This window comes from Hypanus sabinus, chromosome 3 (assembly GCF_030144855.1).
Source record: "Hypanus sabinus isolate sHypSab1 chromosome 3, sHypSab1.hap1, whole genome shotgun sequence".
NCBI lineage: Eukaryota > Metazoa > Chordata > Chondrichthyes > Myliobatiformes > Dasyatidae > Hypanus > Hypanus sabinus.
In genome coordinates, this window is record NC_082708.1 from 187,359,446 (window position 1) to 187,373,455 (window position 14,010).

Genomic DNA, 14,010 nt, shown 5'->3' on the forward strand with positions numbered 1-14,010 from the left:
TGAAAGGCCTGTTCCTGTGCTTCACTGCTCTGTGTACTGAGGAGAGTTAGCAGAAAAAAAACTTGACCGAGCCACCATACTGAAACAGGGAATCGCAAAGGTCTGCCAGAGATAGATTTTAATGTGTCTCTTGACAAAGTGAGATTGAAGGGCTAGCGCTTTGGAGGTTGAAGTGCAGAGTTTTGGGAGTTTCACAGCTGCAGGGGATGTCCGGTGCGGGTGGGAGTGGGGACGGAGCAAGCAAATGAAATTCTGGAAGGCACATGCGTCTTTACACATGGGACTTCGGAAGTCCAGAGTTACAACCACAAGAAGGCGACTGATGGGAGTCAAGTGAAAATAATCGCAAAAACTGTGATTGATACTGTGTAGGATATGAAGCCAGAGCAGGCATAAGATGTTAACAACACAACGATGTCAGAGAATGAACTGTGGATGACCCTCCTGCCGGTTATCCAATCTTCTATTCATGCTAGTATCTTTGCATGCGCCACTTTGTCAAAGGCCTTCTGAAAATCCAAGTAAATACCATCCACTGACTCTCGTTACTCTATTTTGTCTGTTATTTCATTAAATATTTCCAATAGATGTGTCAGGCAAGATCTCCCCTTAAAGAAACCATGCTGACTTTGGCCTACTTTATCAAATGCCTCTAAGTACTCCAAAACCACATCCTTGATAATAGACTCCAACATCATCCGAACTACTGAAGTCAGGTTAACTGGGTGATAATCTCCGGTTTTTGCCTCCCTCCCTTCTGAAAGAGTAGAGTGATGCTTGAAAATGTTTGCAAAATGATGGATTGTAAGGGTATGCAGCCAGTGCAGGGACAAGGCGATTAAAGCTTAAATTTATTTGTTGCATGTAAATCGAAACATCGAAATGTACAGAGAAATGCATTGCTTGTGTCAACGACCAACACAGTCCAAGAATGTGCTGGTGGCAGCCTGCAATTGTCACCACGCATCCAGTGCCCACATAGCAAACCTGCAACCTACTAACCTTTACTACCCTGTACATTTTTGAATCTGTGAGTAAAGCTGGCACAGGGAGAACATCCATGGTAGGGTGGCTGTTAACGTGATGCTACTACAGCTTGGGTCTTCTGGAGTTTGGAGTTCAATTCTGGTGCCGTCTGCAAGGAGCTTGTATATTTTCCCCGTGACCGCGTGGGTTCCCTCCCCATGCTTCAGTTTTCTCCCAGAGTCCAAGGATATAGCAGTTAGTAGGTTAAATGGCCAATGTAAATTGTCTTGTGATTGGGCTAGGGTTAAGTAGGTGGGTTGCTTCATGGTGCGGCTGATAGGGCCAGTGGGGCCTGTTCTACGCTGTATCTCTAAATAAAAATAATATAAATAACTCTTTACAGATAGTGGTGGGAATTTACCCCTGATTGATGGCACTGTAAGGCAAAACGCTAGCTGCTGTGCTACATGGCTGCTTGGTATGTTACCTAACCACTCAGTATATGACACTAAAATCCTCAACCTCCCATACAAAATATTGAAGAAAGTCAGTAAGTCAGGCAGCATCTATGGAGGGGAATAAACAGATGACATTTCGGGCTGTGTCTCTTCATCAGGACTGGAAGGAAAAGGGGAAGAGCCAGAATAAAAAGGTGGAAGGAGGAACTGACAATTGGTAGGTGAGGCCCTCAGTTGTTTATTCCTCTCCATAGATGCTGCCAGCCTCCAAGAGGACCACAACCTTGTTGTTAGGTTTAGAGGTTTGTGTGGCTCAATGATCTGAAGAGCTGTGTTGGCTGGTGCCAGGGCTTTATACTTTGGCTCTTGGTAAGGTCATAGGTTAAGTGGTGCAGGCCACACTCAGAGTGGTTCACCAGACCTGTAGATTCAGGGGTCCAGCTCAGGTCTGACAACCCTGACTGGTAAAACAAAATTATTATGGAAACAGCAATAAAGAATCGTTCTGCCTCTGAGTGTGATGGTATTCCTGAGCCTCCACCCGGGACTTGCATGGCAGACAGGAGTGAAAACCGAGAAAGCTACTGACATGATGAAGGAAGCCACAAATAGAGGACGTTCACTGCTGCTCTAAACACCAGCGATGCAATGGCCAGTAATAAGTAAGATGCTACCAAACCTGTTGAATTCCTCCTCACCGAGGAATCTGCAGTGGAAAGGGTGAGCTGCTTCAGGTTCCTCAGTGTTGACATCTCTGAAGATCTTCATTAGGGATCTGAGGCGATTTGGTATGTCACGAAAGACTACAGATGTGCCATGGAGAGCATCACTGTCTAGTTTGGAGGGGGCCACTGCACAGGATTATATATATCTGCAGAGGGTTATAAAATCAGTCAGCTCTCTGATGGGCACTAGACCCCACAGCACCATCGAGGACATCTGCAAACGGCAATGCCTCAAAAAGGGAGCATCCATCATTAAGGATCCTCACCATCCAGAACAAGCCCTCATCTCATTACTACCACCAAGAAGGAGGTAGAGGAATCTGAAGGCACACACTCAAAAGTTTTAAGAACAGCTTCTTACCCTCTGCCATCAGATTTTTGAATAGTTCATGAACCCATTAACACCACCTCACTATTTTCCTCTCTTATTGCACTACTTACTTAATTACACACACACACACACACACCCAGGGGCCGCTTTATTAGGTACCCCCCAGTTGCCCATCCACTTCAAGGTTGCGTGTTCAGAGATGCTCTTCTACATCTAAAAGAAAGAGATGCTTCTTTTACTGTTGTAACGCGTGGTTATTTGAGTTACTGTCAGCTTGAACCAGTCTGGCCATTCCCCTCAGACCCCTCATTAACAAGGTGTTTTCACACACACAACTGTCGCTCACTGGGTGTTTTTCTGTTTTTTTTACACCATCCTCAAACCACCCCAATTGGCACCAACAACCAGTCCATGACGTCACTTAGATCACATTTCTTCCCCATTCTGATCTTAGTTCTGCACAACAACCGAACCTCTTGTGTGCTTTTATGCATTGGGTTGCTGCCACATGATTTGCATTAATGAGCTGGTGTACAGGTGTATCTAATAAAGTGGCCATTGTGTATGCAGTCTGTGTGTAAATATATTTTACACACACACTACATAGATATATATATGTATTGCAGCAGTTCAGTGTAATACACAAAATATATTATAGATTATATTAAGAAATATACAGTACACACACATATACGCACACATAAATATATATATACTGTATATTTAATATAATCTATAATATATTTTGTGTATTGCACTGTACTGCTGCTGGAAAACAACAAATTTCACGGCATTTGTCAGAGATACTAAACCTGATTCAGATTCAGAAGTTTTTCCCCCAACTTTGGAGCAGATGCTTTTTTCTCCTCCACAACACTGAACGGAAAAGCCACATGCTGGATAATAAAGTCCCAGCCGGAGTTTACAAGGTACCATGCAGACTTATCAGGCCCAACATACTCCTATAAAAATGTCCAGGTCCCCCTTCAGCCACATATAATAAAAGCAAATTAACGGCTCAATAAAGAGGAAGGCAGTGATTAGTGGAACAAAACTTAAGTGTGCTGGCGTTTAGCCAACACGGCTTACTAAATAAACGTAAATGTTATAATAAAGGGGGGTGAGGTGTGAGCTTGGGGTCTCGTCCTGGATCTTAATCAATTATACTAATATAGTAATGTAGTCAAAATTCATTGAGTGTCTTAAGTCTGCAATATCTGAGCTGTGAGGTGTTTGCTATATCCGCTACATGTGCCTCAGTTTTCCTTAGCCTCAGGGAGAGATGGCAAAGGGGGACGTGGTGTTTGAGTGGTGTCATGCAGTGAGGACTCCAGTACCAGGATTTCAACATTCAAGATTCAAGGTTGTTCAATGTAATTTCCAGGATGCAAGTGAAAAGGAAAAACAAAATAATTGTTACTTGGGGTTGCATCATAAAAAGCAACACAATACGATAAAGAGCACATAAATAAGAAAGCACAATAAATATAAATACACACAGCAACGTATATACGTTAATTGTATGTCCATAAAGATTTAAGATTCAAGATTGTTTAATGTCATTTCCAGTGTTCAAGTGTAAAGGAGAATAAAATAGTTGTCATTATCCACATCTGATGCAGTACCAAAATAAAACACAATAATAATAAAAGCACAGTAAATATGATTACATAAAATAGCTTATATACATTTATTGAACACCCATAGAATTAAGCTAGGCACAGGAGTGCCTGTACATAGGGTGACTGTGACAGGAAGTGATAAGTGGTGGAGTGTGGAGGGGTGGGTTAGTGGATGGAGCTGTTTTTGAGTCTGGTGGTCCTGGTGTGGACGCTATGCAGCCTCCACCATGATGGGACAAGCAGGGAGGGTGGGATCCTTCATGATGTTTCTGGCTCTTTCTCTGGCACTTTTCTGTATGTACGATATATCCTCTGTGCCAATTTTCTGCTTGTACTTCACTGAGGTTCCATACCTCACTCTCATCCGCACTTGCGAGATCATCTTTCTGAATGTCTCTTGTACGCTTTTCAGCAAAGAGCCTGTACTAAGTTCAGCCAAGACAAAGTGTCAGTGATAATAAACCTGATTCTGATTCTTTCTTGAGTGCAGATTATTGGATAATATTTGTGCAGCCAGAGATAAAGTCTTGCTGGGACTAATATCCTGCAGCCATTGAGGTCTTGTCAATAGGACAGCGAGCTGTTTACTGTTTACCTGTGGTAATATTTTGTTTTCTGAGCTGTGTGTGATATATGTTTTGTGCATAATCTGGAGGAACGTCATTTCATTGGTTGTAGTTATGTACGGTCAGATATCAATAAACTGGATCTTGAATATGACCCACTATCATATACATTAACAGTGAGCAGTGTAGCCGGAGGAATCATAGGCTTGAGGGGCTGCAGAAAGATTCATAAGGTTGTTGCAGGGACTGGAGAGAGACCTTAAGACCATTAGACATAGGAGTAGGATGAGGCCATTTAGCCCATTGAGTCTGCTCTGCCATTTCATCATAGCTGATTTAATTTCCCTCTCAACCCCATTTTACTGCCTTCTCCCCATAACCTTTGATGCCCTGACCAAGCAAAAACTTATCAAGCCTCGTATTAAATATACCCAATCAGTTGGGGTAGGCTGGGACAGTTTTTCTTGTGGTGAACGAGGCAGACGAGTGGAGGAGTCTAAAGCCAGGTGATTGACTTTCAGGAATTCTGAAAGAGCTGCCAATGGAAGTGGTAGAGTTGGGTACAAATGCGATGTTTAAAAGATACTTGGACAGGTTCATGGATCGGAAAGGATTGGAGGGATATGGATCAAATGCAGGCAAATGAGACATGGAACAAAAAGCAAACCAGCACAGGTATAGTCCGTTACTTGTCCAAGCCAACCAAGATGCCTATCGAAGCTAGTCCCATTTGGCTCAGTTTGGCCCAGAAAATATGGGGTTAGACTATTTTTATGCTGTGTAATCAAAAATATTTATGCAGAGCTTATGCACAATTAGGGTTGAGAACCTGTGATACAATAGGGTGCCATGGTAGCGTAGGAGTTAGCACAATGATATTACAGCGCAGAGCTCGATTCCAGCATCCGCTGTAAGGAGTTTGTATGTCCTCGCCGTGTATATGTGGGTCTCTTCCAGGTGCTCTGGTTTCCTTCCACAGTCCTTAGACATACCGGTTAGGAGGTTAGTTCGTCATTGCAACAGGGCCTATTCCGTACTGTATCTCGAAATAAAAATAAGTAACTGAATAGCTAGGATATGAAATGGGCTTCTTTACAGGAGACAATGTTCAGCGTTGGTGAAAGGAAATTAACCAAAATAGCTCAGCCAGCTCCGTCACAGGAACAATCCTCCCCACCAACAAATAAATATGCACCTCTGCCACAAAAATAAATCATGATATCTGTGAGCGATGATAAACCTGATTCTGATATGGGTCTCTATTGTGCACTGACAAGTAGGGAGGGAGCCAGGAGAGGGGAATCATGGTTGGGAAAAGAGGAATGGAGGGGACGGGAATCACCAGAGAGACATTCTGTATTGATCGATAAACCAATTGTTTGGAATTAAATTACCTTGCCTGGTGTCTCAGCACTGGCTGTGCCCATATGCACCACCTCTCTCCACCCCGGCCTCCTTCTCTGCCACCTGCCCCACACCTGTTCCGTGGCACTCCACTCTCACCATTCCCAAAATCCTTTGCTCCTGCCGGATTTACAGATTTCTGTCTGCTCCGCGTTGACAAATACAGAACTGTGCAAGAGTCTTAAGTACCCTAGCTACAATGCCTTTAGAAAGTATTCACCTTTGGAAGTTTTCATTTTTTCTTGTTTTACAAGATTGAATTACAGTGGATTTAATTTGAATTTTTTGACGCTGATCAACAGAAAAAAAGACTCTTTCGTGTCAAAGTGAAGACATATTTCTACAAAGTCATCTAAATGAATTACAAATATAAAACACAAAATAATTGATTGCATAAGTATTCACTCCCTTCAAGCCAGTATTTAGAAGATGCACCTTTGGCAGCAATTACAGCCTTGAGTCTGTGTGCATAGGTCTCTATCAGCTTTGCACATCTGGACATTGTGACCTTTCCCCATTCCTGTTTTAAAAACTGCTCAAGCTCTGTCAGATTTATGGAGATCGTGAGTGAACAGCCCTTCTCAAGCCCAGCCATAACTTCTCATTTGGAATGATGTCTGTACTCTGACTTGACCTCTCAAGGGCATTAACCTTGTTGTAGAAACATAGAAAACCTACAGCATAATACAGGTCCTTCGGCCCACAAAGCTGTGCCAAATATGTCCTTACCTTAGAACTACCAAGGCTTACCCATAGCCCTCTATTTTTCTAAGCTCCATGTACCTGTCCAGGAGTCTCTTAAAAGACCCTATTGTATCCGCTTCCACCACCATTGCTGGCAGCCCATTCCACGCACTCACCACTCAATGCATAAAAAACTTACCCCTGATATATCCTCTGTACCTGCTTCCAAGCACCTTAAAACTATGCCGTCTCGTGTTGGCCATTTCAGCCATGGAAAAAGCCTCTGACTATCCACATGATAAATGCCTCTTATTGTACACCTTTATCAGGTCACCTCTCATCCTGTCACTCTAAGAGAAAAGGCCGAGTTCACTCAACTTATTCTCATAAGGCATGCTCCCCAATCCAGGCAACATCCTTGTAAATTGCCTCTGCACCCTTTCTATGGTTTCCTCATCCTTCCTGTAGTGTGGTGACCAGAACTGAGCACAGTACTCCAAGTAGGGTCTGACCAGGGTCCAATACAGCGGCAACATTACCTTTGGCTATTAAACTCAGTCCCATAATTGATGAAGGCCAATGCACCGTCTGCCTTCTTAACCACAGATTCAACCTGCGTAGCAGCTTTGAGTGTCCTATGGATTCGGACCCCAAGATCCCTCTGATCCTCCACACTGCCAAGAGTCTTATCATTAATGCTATATTCTGCTATCATTCTTGACCTACCAAAATGAACCACCTCACACTTAGCTGGGTTGAACTCCATCTGCCACTTCTCAGCCCAGTTTTGTATCCTATCAATGTCCCGCTGTAATTTCTGACAGCCCTCCACACTATCCACAACACCCCCAACCTTTGTGTCATCAGCAAATTTACTAACCCATCTCTCCACTTTCTTATCCAGGTGATTTATAAAAATCACGAAGAGTAGGGGTCCCAGAACAGATCCCTGAGGCACACCACTGGTCACCAACCTCCATGCAGAATATGACCCGTCTACTACCACTCTTTGCCTTCTGTGGGCAAGCCAGTTCTGGATCCACAAAGCAATGTCCTCTTGGATCCCATGCCTCCTTACTTTCTCAATAAGCCTTGCATGGGGTACCTTATCAAATGCCTTGCTGAAATCCATATACACTACATCTACTGCTCTAACATCATCAATGTGTTTCGTCACATCCTCAAAAAATTCACTCAGACCGATAAGGCACGACCTGCCTTTGACAAAGCCATGCTGACTATTCCTAATCATATTATGCCTCTCCAAATGCTCATAAATCTTGTCTCTCAGGGTCTTCTCCATTAGCTTACCAACCACTGAAGTGAGACTCACTGGTCTATAATTTCCTGGGCTATCTCTACTTGCTTTCCTGAATAAGGGAGAAACGTCTACAACCCTCCAATCCTTTGGACCCTCTCCCGTACTCATTGATGATGCAAAGATCATCGCCAGAGGCTCAGCAATCTCCTCCCTCGCTTCTCACAGTAGCCTGGTGTACATACCGTCTGCTTCCGGTGACTTATTGATCTTGATGCTTTTCAAAAGCTCCAGCACATCCTCTTCCTTATTATCTACATGCTCAAGCTTTTCAGTCTGCTGCAAGTCACCAAGATCCTTTTCCATAGTGAATACTGAAGCAAAGTATTCATTAAGTACCTCTGCCACCTCCTCCGGTTCCATACACACTTTTCCACTGCCTCATATTTGCCCTTACTCCAATTAAACGTTTCCCTAACTTGTCTGTTCCCATCCCTCTCCAATGCTATGGTAAATGAGATAAAATTGTGATCACCATTTCCAAAATGCTCTCCTACAGAGAGACCTGACACCTGAGCAGGTTCATTTCCCAGTACCAAATCAAGTACAGTCTCTCCTATTGTAGGATTATCTACATATTGTGTGAAGAAACTTTCCTGAACACACCTAACAAACTCCACCCCATCTAAACCCCTCACTCTAGGGACATGCCAATCAATATTTGGGAAATTAAAATCTCTCACCACAACAACCCTGCTATTATTACTCCCTTCCAGAATCTGACTCCCTATCTGCTCCTCGATATCCCTGTTACTATTGGGTGATCTATAAAATACATCCAGTAGAGTTATTGACCCCTTCCTATTCCTAACTTCCACCCACAGAGACTCCGTAGACAACCCCTCCATGACTTCCTCCTTTTCTGCAGCTGTGACACTATTTTTGATCAACAGTGCCACACCCCCACCTCTTTTGCCCCCCTCCCTGTCCTTTCTGAAACATCTAAAGCCTGGCACATGAAGTACCCATTCCTGCCTCTGCACCATCTAAGTCTCTCTAATGGCCACAACATCGTAACTCCAAGTACTGATCCATGCTCTAAGCTCATCCGCTTTATTCATAATACTCCTTGCATTAAAATAGACACATCTCAAACCATCAGTCTGAGTGCGTCCCTTCTCTATCATCTGCCCATCCTCCCTTTTTCACTGTCTCTAAACTTTCTCTATTTGTGAGCCAACCTCCACCCCCCCCCCCCCCCCCAGCAATTCTAGTTTAAACTCTCCCCAATAGCCTTAGCAAACCTCCCTGCCAGGATATTGGCCCCTCTGGGATTCAAGTGCAACCTGTCCTTTTAGTACAGGTCACACCTGCCCCAGAAGAGGTCCTAATGATACAAAAATCTGAATCCCTGCCCCCTGCTCCAATCCCTCAGCCACGCATTTATCCTCCACCTCATTCTATTCCTGTACTCACTGTCACGTGGTAGATTACTACCTTTGAGGTCCTGCTTCTCAACTTCCTTGCTAACTCCCTGAAGTCCGTTTTCAGGACCACCTCCTTTTTCCTACCTAGTGTATGTTTGTGGTTCTGCTGCTGTGGCCCATCCACTTCAAGGTTCAGCATGTTATATGTTCTGCACACCACTGTTGTAATGTGTGGTTATTTGAGTTACTGTCACCTTCCTGTCAATGTGAACCATTCTCCCCTGACCTCTCTCATGAACAATTTATTTTCATACAGAACTTCTGTTCAATGGATGTTTCTTTTGTGTTTTGCACCATTCTCTGTAAACTCTGGAGACAGTTGTGCATGAAAATCCCAGGAGATCAGCAGTTTCTGAGATACGCAGTCCCAGGGAGAATGAACAAACTGCTTACAGACAGCAGCAGGAACTGAACCCTGGTCGCCGGTCACTGTTATGCTAACCACTATGCCCCCTAGTATGAGCCTGTTTTTCTCGATGGACATAGAACTATGAAACCATTCCATAAAATGGAAGCAGATCCCTACACAAGTCCCAGACAATCTCTCTCTCAGTCAACAATACAAAAACTGGCTTCCATGGGTGATTAGCACACAGTGTGTGTGGGAACCTGTGGTGTGTAAGTTGGTAAAACGGCAAAGATCTCAGAGTAAAATCATGCTGGGTTGCTAAAATGCAGGTTTTTTAAGGTGCAAAGAAGGCAAGTCTTTATTTTCCTTTCATTAGCACTGATGCTCAACTCGAAAATTAAACGCTGTCCCTCTCTCCAGGAATATCTCCTGTCCTGCTGTATCTTTTCTGCCCTCTTTATTTAGAACACAGAACTTAGAACATTGCAGCACAGTATATGCCCTCAGCCCCTGGTGGTGTGCTGACCCTTTAACCTATTCTAAAATCAGTCTAATCCTTCCTTCCGTTTCTTCTTCAGCCATGAGAGTTTCGTCGGGGTACCTCGGTGAATGGCAGATGTCCATGGCATAAAAAAGATTGGCATCCAAGAGTTTAATGTATCTGCCTCTACCACCACCTCTGGCAGCACATTCCACACACCCACCACTCCCTGTGTAAAAAAAACTTACCTCTGACACCCACCCTATACTTTTCTCCACTCACCTTAAAATTAGCCATTTCTGTCCTCTGAAAACGGCTGTCCACTTGATCTTTGCCTCTTATCATCTTATCCTCCTCTAACAAGTTGCATCTCATCCTCCTTCTCTCCAAAGACAAAAGCCCTAGCTTGCTCAACCTATCTTCACATCTCCAGCCAAGACCACGTCATTCCAAACTTCCAGATCCTGAAGTGTTCAGGTTTGTGTTCCGTTTCCTTTAAAATCTTTTGCGTAATCGACCCGTTCATGGACTGATAAAAATGAATGAGCAGCTGGAGGAACTCCGAGGGACAGCTAGCAGCTGTGTAGGGCAGGGGTTCCCAAACCGACCCCTCAGTGTGGGTCCATGGCATAAAAAAGGTTGGAAAACCGCTGAATGAAATCGACGGACAACGTACAAGGATCAAGGCAATCTGGTTTGCCTTTCAGTGCAGATGACACAAGAATAGTTGGGTCTGTGGATAGAGTAGAAGGGTGTTGTAGGTTACAACAGGACATTGACAGGATGCAGAGCTAGCTGAGGAGGGGAAACCTGAGTACAGCCCAGAGCAGTGTGAAATGATTCACCTTGGAAAGTCGAACATTAGGAGTAGTGCATTCAGTTCTGGTTGGCTCATTATTGAAAGGATGTGGGAACTTTAGAGAGGGTGTAGAGGAGATTTACCAAGATGCTGCCTGGATTTGAGAGCATATCTTATGAGGAGTGGCTGAACGAGCTTTTCTCTTTAGAACAAAGGAGGATGAAAGGTAGCAATAGAGGTTGAGAGGCACAGATAGAGTGGACAACCGGACACTTTTTCCCAGAGTGGAAATGGCTAATATAGACAGCGATTTTAAGGTGATTGGAAAGAAAGTATAGGGGAGTGTCAGAGGTAGTTTTTCTTAATAGAATGGCGGGTGGGTGCATAGATACTTAAGCGATGTTTAAGGAACTCTTAGATAAGCGCACAGATGAAAGAAATGGAGGGTACGTGGGCAGGAAGGTTTACATTGATTCTGAAGTAGGTTAAAAAGTCGGCACAACATTGTGGGCCGAAGTGCCTGTACTGTACAGTACTGTTCTATGCACTACGTCCTACGTCCAGGTGAGGGGTCTAGACCCAAAAAGTCGACTGTCCATTTCCCTCCGCAGATTCTGCCTGACCTGCTGAATTTCTCTAGCGACTCACCTCTCTTTTGCTCCAGGCTCCATCAGCTGCAGCCTGCAGTATACACCAGTTCTACATTCCCCATGCCAGGTCCTTCCTTTTATTCATTTATTGAGCTACAATGCAGAACAGGCATCTCTGGACATTCCAGCCACCCCAGATTTAACCCTAGCCTGATCACAGGACAATTTACAATGACCCATAAACATACTAGCCCCCATGTCCTTGGACTGTGGGAGGAAACTGGAGCACTGGAGGAAACCCTTTCAGTCACAGGGATAACATACAAACTCCTTACAGACCGTGGCAGGATCATCACATTAATATAATTTTTTTTTTAAATTTCTAGATAGAGCATGGCCCTTCCAGCCCAACAAGCTTGCACCGCCCAGTTACACCTATGTGACTAATTAACCTACTAACCCCATCATCTGTATTTCTTGGGAATATGGGAGGAAACCCACGCAGTCACGGAGAGAATGTACAAACTCCTTACAGACAGCAGCGGGAATTGAACCCAGCTCACTGGCACTTTAAAGCAAAGAGCTAATCGCTATGCTGCCGTGCTGCCCCAAATAGTTCATGCTTTACTCCACCGCTGTGAGATAATGGGCAAGTAATTGTGATGCTGAAGTCCAGGCTCGCCGTCCGAGAAAGATAAAGTGAGCAGTAATTTTTCAAGAGTTTCTGGAGAGTTTATAGAAACAAGGAGACCTAATAACCATTAGGAGGGTATTTATCTCCATTCAGCCACCAGCTGTCTGGACTGCTGATAGCAAGAGCTCTCTCTCTTCTTATTACAGTCAATCTTCCTAATTTGCGGCTGTCCTGGACAGGTCAATAGTTATCAAAATGCTTTAAAAACTGCATCGAATGGCGACACACAGTTTAAGAGGGAAGGTGAGACAGAAGGTGGCGGGGAAGCTATCGTTTTCCCTCAATGAACATGGGAAAAGAAAATGCACAAGAAAACCTTTATTAATTCTGCAACTACTGCTCGCCATTACATCATAAACACAACCCTGACAAAAGGGTGTTTTAGTCAAGAGCGAAAGCACTTTGTGAGAGTGTCCCCGTTCCGAGCTTCCAAACACTGGAGATGACAGTGAAAAATGGCAGGGTTAAGACACTGCTATCAATCTCAGTTAGGGTGACTGTAATGTGAACGGAGCCTCACTGGGCGGAAGAGGTCACCTGCCCCCAGAGCTCAGGTTAGGAGGCACCTGCTATTCAGTGTCTGCAAAAAAAACCCACTATTCTCAAAGCTTTGTGTAATATTCCTCTAGTCAATTCCACCCCCCACTACTTCTTCCCCCCCCCCACTTCACTAGAGACAAGGCTGGTTATTCTCTCTCTTTTCATACAACAGACACTCCAGTACAAGGAAAACCAAACCAAGGCTGCGACAGCTTTTAAACTCATCATCATCTCACTTCTTTCCTCTCTCTCTCTCTCTCTCCCCCACCTCCTTTCCCTTTCTTTCACTCTTTCTCTCTCCCCTCTCTCTCACCCACGCCGTGTTCATTCTCTCACTTTCTCTCTTCCTCTCTCTCATCTTCCATCTCTCCTACCACACCCTCCCACATTCCTTCCCTCTTTCTTATCCTCGTTCCCTCTCTCACGCTCCTCCCTTCTTCTCTTCTTCCTTCTCTCTCTGTCTGTCTCTCTCTCCCGCTCTCTCTCCCTTCCCCTTTCCTTCCGTCTCATTCTCTCATTCCCTCTTTCTCTGTACTTTGTCTGGATGCTAAAGAAACTTGGCATGACCCATTGGACCCTTACTGATTTGTATCAATACACCATAGAAAGCATCCTATCCAGATGCACGATGGCTTGTTATGGCATCAGCTCCACATGTGTGACCACAAGAAACTGCAGAGCACTGCAACACAGCTCAGCCCATAAGAGAAACCACCCTCTCCTCCACGGAATCTGTCTGCACTTCTCAATGCCTCAGTAAAGGTTTTTGAGTAACTCAGTAATTGAGTTTCCATTCTGCATAAGACGACTATTAAACAAACCTCTGGAATGATAAGATGGAAGCCTGACCTCACAATCTATTTCGTTATGATTTTACACCTTATTGTCTAGCTATACTGAAATCTCTTTGAATTGAAAAACTTTATTCTGCATTCTGTTATTGTAATAACTCACCACTCTCGCAATGAATTGATCTGTATGAACAGTGTGCATGACACACCATTCACACACATGGCAATGACAAGGCAAAAAGGAGTGAGATGCAGTAAATTAGCT

The 14,010-nt window shown here is 44.1% G+C and overlaps 1 protein-coding gene across 5 annotated transcripts in view; it reads left to right on the forward strand.

Moving 5' to 3' along the window:
* The window catches only part of LOC132391962 (exocyst complex component 6B-like), an 845,841-nt gene that overhangs the window by 646,588 nt on the left and 185,243 nt on the right, over window positions 1-14,010 (forward strand). The gene's annotated exons all lie outside the window — the stretch shown is intronic.